This window comes from Salmo salar, chromosome ssa07, assembly GCF_905237065.1.
Source record: "Salmo salar chromosome ssa07, Ssal_v3.1, whole genome shotgun sequence".
NCBI classification, from domain to species: Eukaryota; Metazoa; Chordata; class Actinopteri; order Salmoniformes; family Salmonidae; genus Salmo; species Salmo salar.
In genome coordinates this window covers 66,817,148-66,840,855 of record NC_059448.1, presented here as the reverse complement: position 1 = coordinate 66,840,855, position 23,708 = coordinate 66,817,148, and positions in this window count along the sequence as shown.

The following is a 23,708-nucleotide window of genomic DNA, read 5'->3' as shown; positions in this document are numbered from 1 at the left end:
CCAACACACAGACTCTCTCTCTCTCTCCCTCTCTTTACTCCTCTCTCTCTGTCTCTCTCCTCTCTCGCTATCTCCTTCTATCTTTCTCTCACTCTCTCCTATCACTCTCTTCTTCTCTTCTTCTCTCTCTCTCTCTCTCTCTCTCTCTCCTATCTCTCTCTTCTCTCTCGCAATCTCCTATCTCTCTCTCCTCTCTCGCTATCTCCTTCTATCTCTCTCTCACTCTCTCTCTCTTCTCTCTCTCTCTCTCCTATCACTCTCTTCTCTCTCGCAATCTCCTATCTCTCTCTTGCAATCTCCTATCTCTCTCACTCTCTCTTCTCTCTCGCAATCTCCTATCTCTTCTCTCTCTCTCTCTCTCTTTCTCTCTCGCCTTCTCTTTACTCCTCTCTCTCTCTCTCTTTCTCTCTCGCCTTCTCTTTACTCCTCTCTCTCTCTCTCTGTCTCTCTCCTCTCTCGCAATCTCCTATCTCTCTCGCAATCTCCTCTCTCTGGTGAGGGTCTTCAAATGATGCTGTCCTCCTTTTCAATCTGTACCCAAAGAGGGGTGTTATAAAGTACCCAAAGAGGGCTGTTATAAAGTACCCAAAGAGGGGTGTTATAAAGTACCCAAAGAGGGGTGTAAACAATTAACCTGAACACAATGTTCTATATTTGGAGAAGACAAATGAATCTCCACAAAGAATGTAATTATACAGAGGGAATTATCATGTTTAATGAAGCAGCAGACCACAGTGACCTCAAACTCCTTCACAAACAAAGCACTGCACACTGTGATTAGTAGCTCACCCAAAATGCTCCTTGTATAAAAATAAATAAATAAAATGGAATATGAATGTGCCTTTCTATAGACCAATCAAACTCATGTCCTTGGTCAACACATCAGACGAATAAAGTGCCACCCAAACCTCAACAAATAAATATTTATCTAAATTAATATGTATTAGACATTGAGGCCAGATGTTGTAAGACTCTTATAACTACAACATAATTCCCCTATTCATTTAATCATTCAAGGAGACCCGGACCCTAAAAAACCCTGAGAGCTTTCCATGTTAATTCTTTAAAGATTTTATAGCTTTCCAATTCATTCTTCCAGGTCAGTTAGTCTAAACCAGTCTTTAGTCTAAACCAGTCTTTAGTCTAAACCAGTTTAAACCAGACTTTAGTCGAAACCAGTTTAAACCAATCTTTAGTCTAAACCAGTCTTTAGACTAAACCAGTCTTTAATCTAAACCAGTCTTTAGTCCAAACCAATCTTTAGTCTAAACTATTCTTTAATCTAAACCAGTCTAAACCAGTCTTAATCTAAACCAGTCTAAACCAGTCTTTAGTCTAAACTAGTCTAAACCAGTCATTAATCTAAACCAGTATTTAGTCTAAACCGGTCTAAATTGCCTTACCTCCCTAATCTTACTTCATTTGCACACAAATGTCTATTGTGTTATTGACTGTACGTTTGTTTATTCCGTGGGTAACTGTTGTTTGTGTCGCGCCGCTTTGCTTTATCTTGGCCAGGTCGCAGTTGTAAATGAGAACTTGTACTCAACTGGCCAACCTGGTTAAATAAAGGTGAAATAAAAAAAGCTACATTTTTTTATTTTTTAAAAATCAGTCACCATTTTAAAGACAAGACTCTCCTGTATCTAACCACACTGTCCGATTTCAAAAAGGCTTTACAAAGAAAGCAAAACATTAGATTATGTCAGGAGAGTACCCAGCCAGAAATAATCAGACACCCATTTTTCAAGCTAGCATATAATGTCACAAAAACCAAAACCACAGCTAAATGCAGCACTAACCTTTGATGATCTTCATCAGATGACACTCCTAGGACATTATGTTATACAATACATGCATGTTTTGTTCAATCAAGTTCATATTTATATCAAAAACCAGCTTTTTACATTAGCATGTGATGTTCAGAACTAGCATTCCCACCGAACACTTCCGGTGAATTTACTAAATTACTCACGATAAACGTTCACATAAAACATAACAATTATTTTAAGAATTATAGATACAGAACTCCTTTATGCAATCGCGGTGTCCGATTTTAAAATAGCTTTTTGGTGAAAGCACATTTTGCAATATTCTGAGTAGATAGCTAGCCTGTGATGGCCGGGCTATTTTGACACCCACCAAGTTTGGTACTCACCAAACTCAGATTTACTATAAGAAAAATTGGATTACCTTTGCTGTTCTTCGTCAGAATGCACTCCCAGGACTTCTACTTCAACAACAAATGTTGGTTTGGTTCCAAATAATCCATAGTTATATCCAAATAGCGGCGTTTTGTTTGTGCGTTCAAGACACTACCCGAAGCGTAACGAAGGGTGACGCGCCCGCGCGTATCGTGACAAATAATTTCAAAATATTCCATTACCGTACTTCGAAGCATGTCAAACGCTGTTTAAAATCAATTTTTATGCAATTTTTCTCGTAAAATAGCGATAATATTCCAACCGGGAGTCGTTGTTTTCGTTCAAAGACTGAAAATGTAAAATGGACTCTTCACGTGCATGCGCGCACCCGTCTCATTGTTCTCAGATCGACCACTATCCAAATGCGCTACTGTTTTTCAGCCATGGACTGCAAAGTCATCATTCAACGTTTTGGCGCCTTCTGAGAGCCTATGGGAGCCTTAGAAAGTGTCACGTTACAGCAGAGATCCTCTGTTTTTAAAAAAGAGGCTAAAGAACGCCAAGAAATGGTCAGAGAGGGCACTTCCTGTTTGGAATCTTCTCAGGTTTTGGCCTGCCATATGAGTTCTGTTACACTCACAGACACCATTCAAACAGTTTTAGAAACTTTAGGGTGTTTTCTATCCAAATCAAACAATTATATGCATATTCTAGTTTCTGGGCAGGAGTAATAAACAGATTAAATCGGGTACGTTTTTTATCCTGCCGTGAAAATACTGCCCCCTATCCATAACAGGTTAACTAGCTAGTGTGAGACAACACTTACATAATAACCTGTTCCACCCTCTTAACTAGCTAGTGTGAGACAACACTTACATAATAACCTGTTCCTCTCTCTTAACTAGCTAGTGTGAGACAACACTTACATAATAACCTGTTCCACCCTCTTAACTAGCTAGTGTGAGACAACACTTACATAATAACCTGTTCCTCCCTCTTAACTAGCTAGTGTAAGACAACACTTACATAATAACCTGTTCCTCCCTTTTAACTAGCTAGTGTGAGACAACACTTACATAATAACCTGTTCCTCCCTCTTAACTAGCTAGTGTAAGACAACACTTACATAATAACCTGTTCCTCCCTTTTAACTAGCTAGTGTGAGACAACACTTACATAACAACCTGTTCCTCCCTCTTAACTAGCTTTAACAAGTATTGACAGCTTCTCTAGTCAAGAAGGATGCACCAAGTCCAGAACAGACTATGGGAGGCACACAGTACTACATAGAGCCATGACTACATGGAACTCTATTCCACATTAGGGAACTGATGCAAGCAGTAGAATCAAATTTCAAAAACAGGTAAAAATGCACCTTATGGTACAACGGGGACTGTGAAGAGACACACACAAAGGTACAGACACACGCACTCTACACACACGTACATTGTAATATTGCTGTATTATACATTTTGTATTGTAGATATGTAGTGGTGTAATAATGTTATATGATGTACTGTTTTATCTTTTGTTGTATATGTAATGTAAGTGTCTTTATGCGTTTGGACCTGAGGAAGAGTAGCTGTAGCCTTGGCAGAACTAATGGGGATCCTAATAAATACCAGTCATTCAGCGACGCTCCTTGACCACTCATTCAGAGGACAATATGCTGAGTAAGAACCCACCAGATGTTGGTACTCCCTGAAACAGATTCCCTCTCCTCTCTAAAGACATTTCATCCAGCAGGGGTCAGCTAACAGCCATGTGTTCAGGGTCACCCAGGTGTCAAAGTTTATACGATAATACCCCTATACACACCATCTGCATTTCTGGATTTCTGCTTCCTGCTCAAGGGAATTATGGGAAGGGACTAAGTGATGCCAAAATGTCACATAGTGATAAAGATGATTTCACTATAGCAATATGATAAGATGGAATCTGATCTATGAAAGCAACCTCTAATGTATCAGATAGACCACCTACTGTCCTACAGGGTCCAGTTGAGTTAGAGGGCAGTGTAATGCATCGCTGTCTGACCCTACTACCCTGACACAGACCCCTTGACCTCCTCCGGACGTTCCCACACACAGAGGTGATGACCTTCGTACCCTACTGTAATCCCTCCCAACATGGGAGAAAGTAGAAACATTAAAGGTCAAAGGAATGCATAGAGCTATTTGTGTTTTAGCTCAGTAGTGGAGCTTGCCTTGCTAGTTCCTTCAGCCTGTAGTCTTTAGACGTTCCTCTACTGAGACAGAGAATGACGGGAGGAATTTGACCAACAGAGTGAAAGCTTGTGGATTTAATGTTCCATTACACGTGTATTTCTATTCAGTTCATTCAGTTTTTTCTGACAGAACCACGCTCACTATCAAATAGAAGCAATTAGCAGCGCTAACTAACCTGCTTTCACACCACTGCCCAGTGACAGGGGACTGGGCTGGGGGATCTGGCTGAGCTAGTTTGTGTAATGTTCAGGAACAATAGGAATGAGGGGCTACCGCTCCACCACCACATCACAATGTCATCCAGCACAGACTAACCAGGCTGTAGGATCACACAGCCTGTACTGAGTGGAGCTACCGCTCCACCACCACATCACAATGTCATCCAGCACAGACTAACCAGGCTGTAGGATCACACAGCCTGTACTGAGTGGAGCTACCGCTCCACCACCACATCACAATGTCATCCAGCACAGACTAACCAGGCTGTAGGATCACACAGCCTGTACTGAGTGGAGCTACCGCTCCACCACCACATCACAATGTCATCCAGCACAGACTAACCAGGCTGTAGGATCACACAGCCTGTACTGAGTGGAGCTACCGCTCCACCACCACATCACAATGTCATCCAGAACAGACTAACCAGGCTGTAGGATCACACAGCCTGTACTGAGTGGGGCAGCTGCTCATTGGCCTCTTTTGTCTGACCAATATGTGGACTATCTCCAACCCATCCCCACAAACCAACAACAGAGACTACTATCAATACCTGCATGCAGATTGACACACCCAATGATAGAGACTACTATCAATATCTGCATGCAGATTGACACACCCAATGATAGAGACTACTATCAATACCTGCATGCAGATTGACACACCCAATGATAGAGACTACTATCAATACCTGCATGCAGATTGACACACCCAATGATAGAGACTACTATCAATACCTGCATGCAGATTGACACACCCAATGATAGAGACTACTATCAATACCTGCATGCAGATTGACACACCCAATGATAGAGACTACTATCAATACCTGCATGCAGATTGACACACCCAATGATAGAGACTACTATCAATACCTGCATGCAGATTGACACACCCAATGATAGAGACTACTATCAATACCTGCATGCAGATTGACACACCCAATGATAGAGACTACTATCAATACCTGCATGCAGATTGACACACCCAATGATAGAGACTACTATCAATACCTGCATGCTGATTGACACACCCAATGATAGAGACTACTATCAATACCTGCATGCAGATTGACACACCCAATGATAGAGACTACTATCAATATCTGCATGCAGATTGACACACCCAATGATAGAGACTACTATCAATACCTGCATGCAGATTGACACACCCAATGATAGAGACTACTATCAATATCTGCATGCAGATTGACACACCCAATGATAGAGACTACTATCAATACCTGCATGCAGATTGACACACCCAATGATAGAGACTACTATCAATACCTGCATGCAGATTGACACACCCAAACTGTCATTTGCTGGTTTGGATACTTTTCTTTCACATTGTAATTTCCAGAATGATTCCAGCTGCAATAATGGATGAATAAACAGGCCAGCACAGCATTATTTTACTCTGCTTGGCTTTACTCAGCTTGGCTTTACTCGGCTTGGCTTTACTCGGCTTGGCTTTACTCGGCTTGGCTTTACTCAGCTTGGCTTTACTCGGCTTGGCTTTACTCAGCTTGGCTTTACTCGGCTTGGCTTTACTCAGCTTGGCTTTACTCGGCTTGGCTTTACTCGGCTTGGCTTTACTCGGCTTGGCTTTACTCGGCTTGGCTTTACTCGGCTTGGCTTTACTTGGGGTGGCTTTACTCGGCTTGGCTTTACTCGGGGTGGCTTTACTCAGCTTGGCTTTACTCGGGGTGGCTTTACTCGGGGTGGCTTTACTCGGCTTGGCTTTACTCGGCTTGGCTTTACTCGGGGTGGCTTTACTCGGCTTGGCTTTACTCGGCTTGGCTTTACTCGGCTTGGCTTTACTCGGCTTGGCTTTACTCGGGGTGGCTTTACTCGGGGTGGCTTTACTCAGCTTGGCTTTACTCGGCTTGGCTTTACTCGGCTTGGCTTTACTCGGCTTGGCTTTACTCGGCTTGGCTTTACTCGGGGTGGCTTTACTCGGCTTGGCTTTACTCGGGGTGGCTTTACTCGGCTTGGCTTTACTCGGGGTGGCTTTACTCGGCTTGGCTTTACTCGGCTTGGCTTTACTCGGCTTGGCTTTACTCGGCTTGAGTTTCCTCGGCTTGGCTTTACTCGGCTTGGCTTTACTCGGCTTGGCTTTACTCGGCTTGGCTTTACTCGGCTTGGCTTTACTCGGCTTGGCTTTACTCGGGGTGGCTTTACTCGGCTTGGCTTTACTCGGCTTGGCTTTACTCAGCTTGGCTTTACTCGGCTTGGCTTTACTCGGCTTGGCTTTACTCGGCTTGGCTTTACTCAGCTTGGCTTTACTCGGGGTGGCTTTACTCGGGGTGGCTTTACTCGGCTTGGCTTTACTCGGGGTGGCTTTACTCGGGGTGGCTTTACTCGGCTTGGCTTTACTCGGGGTGGCTTTACTCGGCTTGGCTTTACTCGGGGTGGCTTTACTCGGCTTGGCTTTACTCGGCTTGGCTTTACTCGGCTTGGCTTTACTCGGCTTGAGTTTCCTCGGCTTGGCTTTACTCGGCTTGGCTTTACTCGGCTTGGCTTTACTCGGCTTGGCTTTACTCGGGGTGGCTTTACTCGGCTTGGCTTTACTCAGCTTGGCTTTACTCGGCTTGGCTTTACTCGGGGTGGCTTTACTCGGCTTGGCTTTACTCAGCTTGGCTTTACTCGGCTTGGCTTTACTCGGGGTGGCTTTACTCGGCTTGGCTTTACTCGGCTTGGCTTTACTCGGGGTGGCTTTACTCGGGGTGGCAGGTAACCTAGTGGATAGACTGTTGGGCCAGTAACCGAAAGGTTGCTGGATTCAATCCCTGAGCTGACAAAGTAAAAATCTGTTGTTCTGCCCCTGAACAAGGCAGTTAACCCACTGTTCTCCGATAGGCTGTTATTGTAAATAAGAATGTGTTCTTAACTGACTTGCCTAGTTAAATAAAGGTTTAAAAAAAATACTTGGCTTGGCTTGGTTCAGCAGTGTGAAAAGATCATGTCTAATCACCTTCCACTGTCCTCTGCATACATTCACCTCAGCATCCTGTATCAGTCTCCAGTTCAGATGACTCTTCAGGAATAATAACACAAAGATCAGATTAATATTGAACGGTTTACTCTTGCTTTCTCTCTCTCTCTCATTTCTTTCCTCTCTCTCCCCTTTCTCTCTCTCCCCCTCTCCTTCTCTCGCTCATTCATTCTCTCCATCTTTCTCTCTCGCTCTCTTTCTGTCTCTTATGGGAAGGTACTAAGTGATGCCAAAATGTCACATAGTGATAAAGATGATTTCACTATAGCTATACAGTATGATAAGATGGAATCTGATCTATGAAAGCAAGCTCTCTCTCTCTCTCTCTCTCTCTCTCTCTCTCTCTCTCTCTCTCTCTCTCTCTCTCTCTCTCTCTCTCTCTCTCTCTCTCTCTCTCTCTCTCTCTCTCTCTCTCTCTCTCTCTCTCTCTCTCTCTCTCACACTCTACCTTTCACTAGTCTAGATCTAAAATTAAGCATTATGGATCACAGGAACATTTCCTCCTACACATAGAGACAGAGACAGATATAATTACTTACAGTCTGCAGGGCCAATCACCTCCCTGATTTAACATCCATGCAGAACATGGTATATTACCCACACAGCACTGTGTTTCTATACATGGTTATACAATACAACATGGTATATTACCCAAACAGCACTGTGTTTCTATACATGGTTATACATTACAACATGGTATATTACCCACACAGCACTGTGTTTCAATACATTGTTATACATTACAACATGGTATATTACCCACACAGCACTGTGTTTCTATACATGGTTATACAATACAACATGGTATATTACCCACACAGCACTGTGTTTCTATACATGGTTATACATTACAACATGGTATATTACCCACACAGCACTGTGTTTCTATACATGGTTATACATTACAACATGGTATATTACCCACACAGCACTGTGTTTCTATACATGGTTAAACAATACAACATGGCATATTACCCAAACAGCACCCACACAGCACTGTGTTTCTATACATGGTTATACATTACAACATGGTATATTACCCACACAGCACTGTGTTTCTATACATGGTTAAACATTACAACATGGTATATTACCCACACAGCACTGTGTTTCTATACATGGTTATACATTACAACATGGTATATTACCCACACAGCACTGTGTTTCTATACATGGTTAAACATTACAACATGGTATATTACCCACACAGCACTGTGTTTCTATACATGGTTATACATTACAACATGGTATATTACCCACACAGCACTGTGTTTCTATACATGGTTATACATTACAACATGGTATATTACCCACACAGCACTGTGTTTCTATACATGGTTATACATTACAACATGGTATATTACCCACACAGCACTGTGTTTCTATACATGGTTATACATTACAACATGGTATATTACCCACACAGCACTGTGTTTCTATACATGGTTATACATTACAACATGGTATATTACCCACACAGCACTGTGTTTCTATACATGGTTATACATTACAACATGGTATATTACCCACACAGCACTGTGTTTCTATACATGGTTATACATTACAACATGGTATATTACCCAAACAGCACTGTGTTTCTATACATGGTTATACATTACAACATGGTATATTACCCACACAGCACTGTGTTTCTATACATGGTTATACATTACAACATGGTATATTACCCACACAGCACTGTGTTTCTATACATGGTTAAACATTACAACATGGTATATTACCCACACAGCACTGTGTTTCTATACATGGTTATACATTACAACATGGTATATTACCCACACAGCACTGTGTTTCTATACATGGTTAAACATTACAACATGGTATATTACCCACACAGCACTGTGTTTCTATACATGGTTAAACATTACAACATGGTATATTACCCACACAGCACTGTGTTTCTATACATGGTTATACATTACAACATGGTATATTACCCACACAGCACTGTGTTTCTATACATGGTTAAACAATACAACATGGTATATTACCCACACAGCACTGTGTTTCTATACATGGTTATACATTACAACATGGTATATTACCCACACAGCACTGTGTTTCTATACATGGTTAAACATTACAACATGGTATATTACCCACACAGCACTGTGTTTCTATACATGGTTATACATTACAACATGGTATATTACCCACACAGCACTGTGTTTCTATACATGGTTATACATTACAACATGGTATATTACCCACACAGCACTGTGTTTCTATACATGGTTAAACATTACAACATGGCATATTACCCAAACAGCACTGTGTTTCTATACATGGTTAAACAATACAACATGGCGTATTATCATAACTATTTGAAGATTTTGCAGTTTGGGTAAGTACTACATTGAGGTTGACCTTTATTTCCCATTTCCTTCAGCAAAATATGTTCTTTAACTACAAAACTCATCATGCCATGATCACTATAATCATTAAGGAAATATAGTACATATTAGATGATGGTTAAAACAGAATAATGTCTGAGCGTAAACAATCAGCAGTCTAACAGCTGTGTTCCCCATTGGCCTTGACCCAGCTCTACTAGTCATGTAGTAGAAGCATAGAGAGGTGTTTTAACACACACACACACACACACACACACACACACACACACACACACACACACACACACACACACACACACACACACACACACACACACACACACACACACACACACACACACACACAGTCTGCATAGGAGGAAAACTAAAAGTAAAGTTAGTCTCTTGAGATTTTCTCCGGTGATAGATGGCGACAGGGGAGAACTGTCTGCATCTCATTACCAAACCCCGGCAACGCTAAGACATCTTCTCTTTGATATCTAGCTAGTTTTCCCCAGGTGCCAAATTACTGGGTGAGCCCTGGCAGTACACAGTTAAAACTCATCTCTAGGATCTGTTTTTTTACCTGTCACTTCAAAATAAACCCTTTCTGAAACCAGTCAACCCACAGAGATAGCTGAGAAATAAACCCTTTCTGAACCCAGTCAACCCACAGAGATAGCTGAGAAATAAACCCTTTCTGAACCCAGTCAACCCACAGAGATAGCTGAGAAATAAACCCTTTCTGAACCCAGTCAACCCACAGAGATAGCTGAGAAATAAACCCTTTCTGAACCCAGTCAACCCACAGAGATAGCTGAGAAATAAACCCTTTCTGAACCCAGTCAACCCACAGAGATAGCTGAGAAATAAACCCTTTCTGAACCCAGTCAACCCACAGAGATAGCTGAGTAATAAACCCTTTCTGAACCCAGTCAACCCACAGAGATAGCTGAGAAATAAACCCTTTCTGAACCCAGTCAACCCACAGAGATAGCTGAGAAATAAACCCTTTCTGAACCCAGTCAACCCACAGAGATAGCTGAGTAATAAACCCTTTCTGAACCCAGTCAACCCACAGAGATAGCTGAGAAATAAACCCTTTCTGAACCCAGTCAACCCACAGAGATAGCTGAGAAATAAACCCTTTCTGAACCCAGTCAACCCACAGAGATAGCTGAGTAATAAACCCTTTCTGAACCCAGTCAACCCACAGAGATAGCTGAGAAATAAACCCTTTCTGAACCCAGTCAACCCACAGAGATAGCTGAAAAATCAAGTGTTGTGGGATCATTCTCCTGTTCTGTCTCTGGTTGTTGTATTCACTGTCTCGGGCTTGTGGCTGTCTAGACCCCTACTGTTTGTTGCTGTTCCCATCTTCCATGCGACCTGCCCTGTCTGAAATTGCGGGGAGTAACAGTGTAGCCTTCGTTGCGACAATGACAAAGACCAAAGCCGGTGGGAGTACCGTTGAAGACAGTGGTGTCTCTCTATCACAGATGAAGGATCTTTTAAACAAACAGAAATAGTTTTACAAGCGGTTATTACAACAAACAAAAAAATTGCTTCAAGTGTTTTGTCCAAATACTGGTGGAGTCAACTAATAAAATAATAGACCCGACCAGAGAGGTCCAGGACCTGGAGAACAGTTTGCAGTTCTCCCTAGGTCACCCCGATGAGTTTAAACAGGAAAACGGCAAGGTGACAACAATCTGTAAGTCATTGAGAGAGGACATTAGTCAAGAACTTGAGGGGAATGTACATCTTCTTCAACGAGGACTATCCTAAAGATGTGCGCTAGAAGATAAAATAACTTATCCCGGCCATGAAAGCTGCCAGAGCGAGTGGGGAAGTTACTTACATTCCCTATGAAAGGCTCATTGTCCACCTTCCCTCCCAAAAGCCTGGAAGGGATGGGAGAGCCAAGCCTATGGGTTCGTAGCTTCAACCCTGCAACACACACACACACTTACTGTACACACAGCAACTGATTAATGGGCTGCTAATGTTTTTTTCTCTTGCTTTGTTTGTTCTTTTCCATATTATGTCTATCTCTGAGAAGCTACCCAGGAAAGGGCTGAAAATAGCCCATATTAATATGTGGAGCTTTAGAAATAAGGTTCATGAAATCAATAACTTGCTAACATCAGATAACATGAATATATTAGCCATTTCTGAGACTCACCTAGATAATTCCTTTGATGATACAGCAGTAGCAATACAAGGATATAACATCTATAGAAGAGACAGGAATGCTTATGGGGGTGGAAGGATCGACACAGAAGATGAGAAGCAGGTACAGGGAGGGAAGGTTTAATAGCTGACTGACATGAAACAGAACAGGAACAGCGTCTGGACGGGAACACATAACAACAATTAATGAGGACACAGGGAACACCACCGAGGAACAGACAGATATACAGGGGGTAATCAACAACGTGAAGGAGTCCAGGTGAGTCCAATGAGCGCTGCTGCGCGTAATGATGTTGACAGGTGCATGTAAAGAAGGGTAGCCTGGTGCCCTCGAGAGCCAGGGAGGGGGAGTGGGAGCAGGCGTGACAGGGGGCGGTGTTGCTATATATATATTCAGAGCCATATCCCAGTAAGGCTTAGAAAAGAGCTCATGTCAAATGTTATTGAATTACTGTGGCTGCAGGTTCACCTGCCTCATCTAAAGCCTATTCTTCTGGGGTGTTGCTATAGGCCACCAAGTGTTAACAGTTGGTATTTAAATAATATGTGTGAAACGCTTGATAGTGTATGTGATGTAAACAGAGAGGTCTACTTTCTTGGGGTCCTGAATATTGACTGGTATCCATCAAGCTATCTGCTCAAGAGGAAGCTTCTCACTATAACCAGTGCCTGTAATCTGGTTCAGGTTATTAATCAACCTACAGAAACAAGATCATCCACATGTATTGATCACATTTATACTAATACTATATAACTCTATTCTAATGCTGTATCCATACCCATTGGATGCAGTGATCACAATATAGTGGCAATATCTAGGAGAACCAAGATTCCAAAAGCTGGGCTAAAATAGTATATAAGAGATCCTACAATTTTTTTTGCTGTGACTCTAATGTGGAATATTTGTTGGTCTGATGTGATTAATAAGGAGCATCCAGACGCTGCACTTCTTCCTATTATTGATAAGCATGCGCGAAATACAAACTCCTCTAAAATACAAAAACTTCAATTTTTCAAACATATGACTATTTCACAGCATTTTAAAGATAAGACTCTCCTTTATCTAACCACACTGTCCGATTTCAAAAAGGCTTTACAACGAAAGCAAAACATTAGATTATGTCAGCAGAGTACCAAGCCAGAAATAATCAGACACCCATTTTTCAAGCTAGCATATAATGTCACAAAAACCCAGAAGACAGCTAAATGATCTTATGATCTTTATGATCTTTATGATCTTCATCAGATGACAACCCTAGGACATTATGTTATACAATACATGCATGTTTTGTTCAATCAAGTTCATATTTATATCAAAAACCAGCTTTTTACATTAGCATGTGACGTTCAGAACTAGCATACCCCCCGCAAACTTCCGGGGAATTCGCTAACATTTTACTAAATTACTCACGATAAACGTTCACAAAAAGCATAACAATTATTTTAAGAATTATAGATACAGACCTCCTCTATGCACTCGATATGTCCGATTTTAAAATAGCTTTTTGGTGAAAGCACATTTTGCAATATTCTAAGTACATAGCCCAGGCATCACGGGCTAGCTATTTAGACACCCGGCAAGTTTAGCACTCACCAATATCAGCTTTACTATTATAAAAGTTTCATTACCTTTTGTTGTCTTCGTCAGAATGCACTCCCAGGACTGCTACTTCAATAACAAATGTTGGTTTGGTCCAAAATAATCCATCGTTATATCCGAATAGCGGCATTTTGTTCGTGCGTTCCAGACACTATCCGAAATGGTAAAGAAGGGTCGCGCGCATGGCGCAATTCGTGACAAAAAAATTCTAAATATTCCATTACCGTACTTCGAAGCATGTCAACCGCTGTTTAAAATCCATTTTTACGCCATTTTTCTCGTAGAAAAGCGATAATATTCCGACAGGGAATCTCCTTTTCGGCAAACAGAGGAAAAAATCACAAAGGCGGGGGCGGTAGGAGTGGTAACCAGATTAAATCGGGTATGTTTTTTATCCAGCCGTGAAAATACTGCCCCCTAGCCATAACAGGTTAAGGCTCCAGTGTCTGTGTTCTTTTGCCCATCTTAATCTTTTATTTTTATTGGCCCGTTTGAGATATGGCTTTTTCTTTGCAACTCTGCCTAGAAGGCCAGAATCCCGGAGTCGCCTCTTCACTGTTGACGTTGAGACTGGTGTTTTTCTGGTACTATTTAATGAAGCTGCCAGTTGAGGACTTCTGAGGCGTCTGTTTCTCAAACTATACACTCTAATGTACTTGTCCTCTTGCTCAGTTGTGCACCGAGGCCTCCCACTCCTCTTTCTATTCTAGTTAGAGACAGTTTGCTGTTTTGTGATGAGAGTAGTACACAGCGTTGTAAGAGATCTTCAGTTTCTTGGCAATTTCTCACATGGAATAGCCTTCGTTTCTCAGAAAAAGAATAGACTGACGAGTTTCAGAAGAAAGTTCTTTGTTTCTGGCCATTTTGAGCCTGTAATCGAACTCACAAATGCTGATGCTCCAGATACTCAACTAGTCTAAAAAAGGCCAGTTTTATTGCTTCTTTAATCAGAACTACAGTTTTCAGCTGTGCTAACATAATTGCAAAAGGGTTTTCTAATGATCAATTAGACTTTTAAAATGACAAACTTATATTAGCTAACACAACGTGCTATTGAAACACAGGAGTGATGGTTGCTGATAATGGGCCTCTGTGCGCCTATGTAGAAATTCCATAAAAGATTAGCCGTTTCAGCTACAATAGTCATTTACAACATTAACAATGTCTACACTGTATTTCTGATCAATTTGATGTTATTTTGATAGACAAAAAATGTGCTTTTCTTTAAAAAAACAAGTGACTCCAAACTTTTGAACGGTAGTGTATATATATATTTATTTTTTTAATGCAAAATGTAGGGCTCAAAACATGACGGGTCGCCACTGCGTATTCATGCATAAAAAAACAAATAATCAAAGAAAAGCATTGTAAGTTTGAATTTTGTAAAGTTAGTGTGGGACAGTTGGAAAAAATATTGTTATCAATCAATAATGGCAAACATCCTGGCATTGACAACGTAGATGGAAGGCTCTGAGGATGTTAGCTGACTCTATAGTCACTCCTATCTGTCATATCTTTAATCTGAGTCTAGAGGAAGGTGTTTGTCCTCAGGCCTGGAGGGAAGCCAAAGTCATTCCGCTACCAAAGAATGGTAAAGCGGTCTTTACAGGTTCTAACAGCAGACCAATCAGCTTTATGCCAGCTCTTAGCAAACTGTTGGAAAAAATGGTGTTTGATCAAATACAATTCTGTTTCTCTCTAAACAAATTGATAACAGACTTTCAGCATGGTTACAGAGAAGGGCACTCAACATGTACATCGCTGACACAAATGACTGGTGATTGGTTGAAATAAATTGATAATAAGAAGATTGAGGAAGCTGAACAAAACATGTCACCATGCCATTGGATGTAAAGGTTGGTGAAAATGCCTTTAGTTGATGACTGTTTTGCAAATTGAATCAGTTTGCAACGTTGATTCAATGTCCCCACATAGATTCTTTGGGTTGAAATTACGTGGTAACAACGCGTCCTCAAATAATATTATAACTGAGAAGTTGCTTGAATATTAATAGAGGTTCTCATTCAAATGACGCAGAAACAGGATTGTGAAAAGGCACTAGGTTATATGTAGGGCAGAGGAGCTTTGTGTCAGTCTGATGCAATTCACTTTGAAGTCATTCTACAATTCCTACAGTGCTTGCCTCTTTGGGACGAGACATGCATCCTTGTTTTGTATATGACTATTGCATCAGCAGAATCTTCTATTCTTTTAAAAGTGCTTTACCTCTGAAAATGGAATGTCAGACGGCATCAATCAAACGCAACACAATCTCTCAGGTCGTGAACCAGTATAATGAGTGCAGAAAAAAACTGTAAACTCTTGGAACAACATACAGCCATTGGCTGGCTCATCATCAGCATTTTTCACCGACTTCGCATATTTCGATGCCTCTCTCACTACGAGCCAACGCTAGTCATTAAAAATGCATCCGTCTCAATTAGGCGATAACGCTTTAACTCTTCTCCACGCGAGGTGTTCCCATCCCCAATCCATCACGCTCTGTGTGTAACCCGATAACATGCGCCTCGCCTTCTCACAGGTGTTGGGTAGGTAGGTGTGTGGGTGCGGACAGAGGCAGCAGTAGGCTTTGTTGCAGTGGACCAATAGATGGGGGAAGAGAGGTGTAATTCAGTACTCAGGCTATATGAAGTAATGTTGCTAATGACTCTTTTAAACAAGCCATTTGTCTCAGCTGGATTTTGACTGTGACAGAACCTGATATCTTCATTCTATTGAGCCCGAGAGGCAGGCAGCTTGAGAGGCGATGGGAGGAGGGGTGTGGCAGGGTTTCACATGACAAGAAAACAAAACAGCTTCCCAAAACAAACCTCCCTTCAAAACACCAACCTGCACAGAGAGAGACCGAGACATCATCCTGGGCTTCCATTTCACATCACTGAGCCCAATGAAGACAAAACACCTTTCTGAATAATGGAAACTTCCAGAGGTGATATTTTCATCACAGTTGGTAGTCTACTACTGTGATGTACCTCTTCCTCTGACGGCGTTATTATAAACTCTACCCAGCATTCTCCTTCAGAAGTCCTCCTGACAGTGTCCTAGCTTTCTGTCATTCATTAGGTGAGTGAGAGGGAGAGACAGTGAGAGAAAAGAGAGATATTCATTAAGAAACAGAATGGGAGAGAGAGGGGAGGAAAGAAGAGAGAGATAAAGAAAGAAACAGAACGGGAAAGGGGAGGAGAGAGAGAGAGAGAGAGAGAGAGAGAGAGAGAGAGAGAGAGAGAGAGGGGGGGGGGGGAGGAGAGATATGGAGAGATAAGATGACAGCCCCTCCAGGGTCCGGGTCCTGAGTGATGCGTTGTGTTTTCAGCCAAGGCTACGGTGGCGTCGAATTCTCCTTTTATCAGTGTGGCAGCCAATCTGTCAGCCTACTGCTGTACACTCCTGCTAGGTGAGAGGTTGTCAGGCTAGCCCTTAATGAGATAGTTTACTCTGCTCTACACTACTGCTAGGTGAGAGGTTGTCAGGCTAGCCCTTAATGAGATAGTTTACTCTGCTGTGCACTACTGCTAGGTGAGAGGTTGTCAGGCTAGCCCTTAATGAGATAGTTTACTCTGCTGTTCACTCCTGCTAGGTGAGAGGTTGTCAGGCTAGCCCTTAATGAGATAGTTTACTCTGCTGTTCACTCCTGCTAGGTGAGAGGTTGTCAGGCTAGCCCTTAATGAGATAGTTTACTCTGCTGTTCACTCCTGCTAGGTGAGAGGTTGTCAGGCTAGCCCTTAATGAGATAGTTTACTCTGCTGTGCACTACTGCTAGGTGAGAGGTTGTCAGGCTAGCCCTTAATGAGATAGTTTACTCTGCTGTGCACTACTGCTAGGTGAGAGGTTGTCAGGCTAGCCCTTAATAAGATAGTTTACTCTGCTGTTCACTACTGCTAGGTGAGAGGTTGTCAGGCTAGCCCTTAATGAGATAGTTTACTCTGCTGTTCACTCCTGCTAGGTGAGAGGTTGTCAGGCTAGCCCTTAATGAGATAGTTTACTCTGCTCTACACTCCTGCTAGGTGAGAGGTTGTCAGGCTAGCCCTTAATGAGATAGTTTACTCTGCTGTTCACTCCTGCTAGGTGAGAGGTTGTCAGGCTAGCCCTTAATAAGATAGTTTACTCTGCTGTTCACTACTGCTAGGTGAGAGGTTGTCAGGCTAGCCCTTAATGAGATAGTTTACTCTGCTGTTCACTACTGCTAGGTGAGAGGTTGTCAGGCTAGCCCTTAATGAGATAGTTTACTCTGCTGTTCACTCCTGCTAGGTGAGAGGTTGTCAGGCTAGCCCTTAATGAGATAGTTTACTCTGCTCTACACTCCTGCTAGGTGAGAGGTTGTCAGGCTAGCCCTTAATGAGATAGTTTACTCTGCTGTACACTCCTGCTAGGTGAGAGGTTGTCAGGCTAGCCCTTAATGAGATAGTTTACTCTGCTGTGCACTACTGCTAGGTGAGAGGTTGTCAGGCTAGCCCTTAATAAGATAGTTTACTCTGCTGTTCACTACTGCTAGGTGAGAGGTTGTCAGGCTAGCCCTTAATGAGATAGTTTACTCTGCTGTTCACTCCTGCTAGGTGAGAGGTTGTCAGGCTAGCCCTTAATGAGATAGTTTACTCTGCTCTACACTCCTGCTAGGTGAGAGGTTGTCAGGCTAGCCCTTAATGAGATAGTTTACTCTGCTGTACACTCCTGCTAGGTGAGAGGTTGTCAGGCTAGCCCTTAATGAGATAGTTTACTCTGCTGTTCACTACTGCTAGGTGAGAGGTTGTCAGGCTAGCCCTTAATGAGATAGTTTACTCTGCTGTTCACTACTGCTAGGTGAGAGGTTGTCAGGCTAGCCCTTAATGAGATAGTTTACTCTGCTCTACTATACTCCAAGGCTGAGCGCTACACATGAAGAACGATGGGAACCACTGACAGGGAACGCTCCCTTCACTCTCTCTTCTTACATGGGAGTTTGATTCTTACATGGGAGACCACAGGGGACTGCCAATGCTGCTTCTGATCATTGGAAACATAGGCTACTCAGTGTGCACACTTCAACCATCAGAGACAGGTTTATCACATATGAGATGGTAGACAGTGTAGAATCACAGACAGGTACATCACATATGAGATGGTGGAAAGTGTAGTTGTAGTCGTGACAAAGGAAGTGGTTATCCACAGTGCTTCAACCAATCACAGTGGAAATTACAGTATTTCTATCTGTCAGGGGTTGTATGGATCATTTCTCTGTAGACCTTCTGACAGAAAACACACTACTACTACAACACTACACCCACTACACTCTGCTGCTGATTCCATTGCCTTCTGGATGGATTCACAGAACTCCTTTTAGGGACACTTTCCTGCTTAGAATACATTTATATTTCAGGCAGGATATTTTTGGACGATTTCAAAGTTGACACACCAAAAACCTGATTTCATGAACCACAGTTGTCATGGGATTTGAATTAAACATTCTCTACATGAAGACGAGACTTTGGTGTTAATCTCTAATTGGACTCAAAGAGGATTTGGTTGCTTCCTGTCGTTGCTTTGCTAGCCAGAGCCCTGGTTAGTTATTTAGGGGAGGAGAAGGGGAAAGGATTCGGTTTGGTGCGATTGCCAAATCAGTCTGGGGGTCCCTTTGCAGACAGAGTAGAAATATCTGGCAGAATGCTGACAGGCAACAAGAGAGGCTTATAAGGAGGTATCATGGTCACAAAGGCAGAAACAGACTGCTTTACCCCAGTAGTCATTTCAAACATTCACAACAACTGCTGGGAATGGGAATCATTTAAATGCCAGCTGGAACATGCTAAGCATAGAATTATTCTACAATGCAATCCATAGAAGGCTAGCTTGGTCCCACATCTGCTTGTGGTGTACAGACACCTCCTATGGTTGTTATTCAGCACAAACAGATCTGGGGCCAGGCTTATATAGAAGGATACAGCTAACTCCTATGGTTGTTATTCAGCACAAACAGATCTGGGGCCAGGCTTATATCGAAGGATACAGCTAACTCCTATGGTTGTTATTCAGCACAAACAGATCTGGGGCCAGGCTTATATAGAAGGATACAGCTAACTCCTATGGTTATTATTCAGCACAAACAGATCTGGGGCCAGGCTTATATAGAAGGATACAGCTAACTCCTATGGTTGTTATTCAGCACAAACAGTTCTGGGGCCAGGCTTATATAGAAGGATACAGCTAACTCCTATGGTTATTATTCAGCACAAACAGATCTGGGGCCAGGCTTATATAGAAGGATACAGCTAACTCCTATGGTTATTATTCAGCACAAACAGATCTAGGGCCAGGCTAATATAGAAGGCTATATAATTGGAAAATAAGAATAATTGTTTCCTTTGCTCTACTCACTGTGTCCCTGTCCTGACCCAAGGTTGTGTTTCTCTTAGTCATTAGCATTGAATGACTACCCCTATAGACGACCATCAGTTTGACAAAGTGCCAGGATATGAACCACCTTCTAGCAGAAGGGACTTCTTAAAAAAGCCATTGCTCACAGAGTAAACAGGGCCATAAAGTATCTATAGAAGTGGCAATTACTTCCTGGTCTGACACCAGGGTTGCATCCCAAATGGCACCCCATTCCCTATGTCAAAAGTAGTGCACTAAATAAGGAATAGGGTGCTATTTGGAACAGCGGGTTCCCTCACTAACAGTGCTAGCTGCAGCTAATACTCTATAGCCTCTGACATATCACATTGGCCCAGGAGATTTAGATTAGAGGGTGTTCGATCTAGTCCACTCTGTACGGCCCTCTTAGATTTAGAGTAGACGCTAGGCTACATTACATCACAGGACTCCACGGGCCTAGGTGAAGTAGCGTTAGCGAGATAGCTACCTTGCCCGGGGTCCCTGCCAAAAGCATGTGATTTATGGCTTAGCGCTAGGCTAATACATGGCGCTTTACATACAGTATGTCCTGCTTTTGACCCATAGCGGATGGAGTTGGACTATTTTATTGCGGCCTCTTCCCTATCCGATGCTGAGAGCCCTATATTATTCATAGCATCCCCCTTTTCTGCTGTAATGATGCTGCTAAATTATGGAAAATGGGTTTTCTATTCAAATTTACAGCACCTTGTTGTGCGCAAATACAAAATGCATTAATGATATATGGATATAGATGTGGGTATTACATAGGATGTAGGATACATTTAGAGGCAAAAAAAGGAGAAGAGAGGTTTTTTAAAGGTAATGAGAGAGGTATGAAATCACCCTGTAGGCTGGCTGCTTTGAGCTCCGTGACTTCAATCTCTCTTCACCCACGGCATCGGATCAAATTATGACAGCTTCTGATCTGGAAACATGGCAAACTGAATATCAAATAGCTAAATGAATAGCATTCCATATACATACCATCTCAGTGTCAAAAACATGAAATACCATGCTGATTATTTGGCCAATATTAAATATGCCTACATGGAAGTAGCCTTCCTTCTTCATTCTCAAAGGGCAGAATTTAGATTTCAGTGGAATACATCCCAGACTGATTACAGATTTAACTATATTGGTTTCTGTAGAGCACTGGTCCTGATTACAATCATGCGAAAGGGAAACTGATATTCCACACGCTGCAATCTGTTTATGCTCTGAAGTGGTCTATTGACAGACCATGTTTGAAGGCCCTTCTATTGGTCTTCATCAGGTCTCCGAGGCTCCTCATTATAATCATAACAACCACAGAAAACAAAAACACCATTGTTCAGAGTGCTTCATCAAAAGACAAATGAAGGAAGTCTATTCTGTTTATCAACGTGATTGTTGATGAGAGGATGGCTCATTTTCTATCCTATCTGTTTAGAATGGGAAAGGGTCAGCCTGACTCCCACAATAACTAGTATCTATCAGTGAAGGTTGCTAAGGGGAGGACGGCTCACAATAATGACTGGAATGGAGCAAATGGAATGGCATCAAACCATATGTTTGATGTACAGTACCAGACAAAAGTTTGGACACACACTCATTTAAGGGTTTTTCTTTATTTTTACAATTTTCTATATTGTAGAATAATAGTGAAGACATCAAAACTATGAAATAACACATATGGAATCATGTGTTAAACAAATCTAAATATATTTTAGATTTTAGATTCTTCAAAGTAGCCACCCTTTGCCTTGATGACAGCTTTGCACACTCTTGGCATTCTCTTAACCGGCTTCACCTGGAATGCTTTTCAAACAGTCTTAAAGGAGTTCTCAATTGGGTTGAGGTCGGGTGATTGTGGAGGCCAGGTCATGATGCAACACTCCATCACTCTCCTTCTTGGTCAAATAGCCCTTACACAGCCTGGAGGTGTGTTGGGTCATTGTCCTGTTGAAAAAAAAATGATAGTCCCACTAAGCGCAAACCAGATGGGATGGCGTATTGCTGCAGAATGCTGGTTAAGTGTGCCTTGAATTCTAAATAAATAACTGACGGTGTCACCAGCAAAACACCATCACACCTCCTCCTCTATGCTTCACGGTGTGAACCACACACGTGGAGATCATCCGTTCACCTACTCTGCGTCTCACAAAGACGGTCTCTTCTTATTATTGGTATCCTTTAGTAGTGGTTTCTTTGCAGCAATTTGACCATAAAGACCTAATTGACGCAGTCTCCTCTGAACAGTTGATGTTGCAATTTCTGAGGCTGTTATCTAATGAACTTATCCTCTGCAGCAGAGGTAACTCTGGGTCTTCCTTTCCTGTGGCGGTCCTCATGAGAGCGCTTGATGGTTTTTGAAACTGCACTTGAAGAAACCCGGATTGACTTAATGTCTTAATGTAATGATGGACTGTCATTTCTCTTTGCTTATTTGAGCTGTTCTTGCCATAATATGGACTTGGTCTTTTACCAAATAGGGCTATCGTCTGTATACCACCTCTACCTTGTCACAACACAACTGATTGGCTCAAATGCATTAAGAAGGAAATAAATTCCACAAATGTACTTTTAACAAGGTACACCTGTTAACTGAAATGCATTCCAGGTGACTACCTCATGAAGCTGGTTGAGAGAATGGCAAGAGTGTGCAAAGCTGTCATCAAGGCAAAGGGTGGCTACTTTGACGCTTTTTTGGTTACTACATGATTGCATATGTGTTATTTTATAGTTTTGATGTCTTCACAATTATTCTACAATGTAGAAAATTGTAAAAATAAAGAAAAACCCTTGAATGAGTAGGTGTGTCCAAACTTTTGACTGGTACTGTATTTGATAACATTCCACTCACTCCTGTCCAGCCATTACCACGAGCCCGTCCTCCCTAATCACGGAGCCACCAACCTCCTGTGGTATCTATGTATGGTCATAATTCCATAATCCTGGAAAAGACCCAAAAGCCTGTTACATCACTCTGACAGGCCCCCCAAAATGTTTTACATATCACTGAAGGGCCCCCCATAACCTGTTACATATCACTGACGGGCCCCCCAAAATGTTTTACATATCACTGAAGGGCCCCCCATAACCTGTTACATATCACTGACGGGCCCCCCATAACCTGTTACATATCCCTGACGGGCCCACCATAACCTGTTACATATCCCTGACGGGCCCCCCATAACCTGTTACATATCCCTGACGGGCCCACCATAACCTGTTACATATCCCTGACGGGCCCCCATAACCTGTTACATATCCCTGACGGGCCCCCATAACCTGTTACATATCCCTGACGGGCCCCCCAAAGCCTGTTACATATCACTGACGGGCCCACCATTAAAGGTTACATATCCCTGACGGGCCACCCATAACCTGTTACGTATCCCTGACGGGCCACCCATAACCTGTTTCATATCCCTGATGGGCCCACCATTAAAGGTTACATATCCCTGACGGGCCCCCCATAACCTGTTACATATCACTGACGGGCCCACCATAACCTGTTACATATCCCTGACGGGCCCCCCATAACCTGTTACATATTACTGACGGGCCCCCATAACCTGTTACATATCACTGACGGGCCCCCATA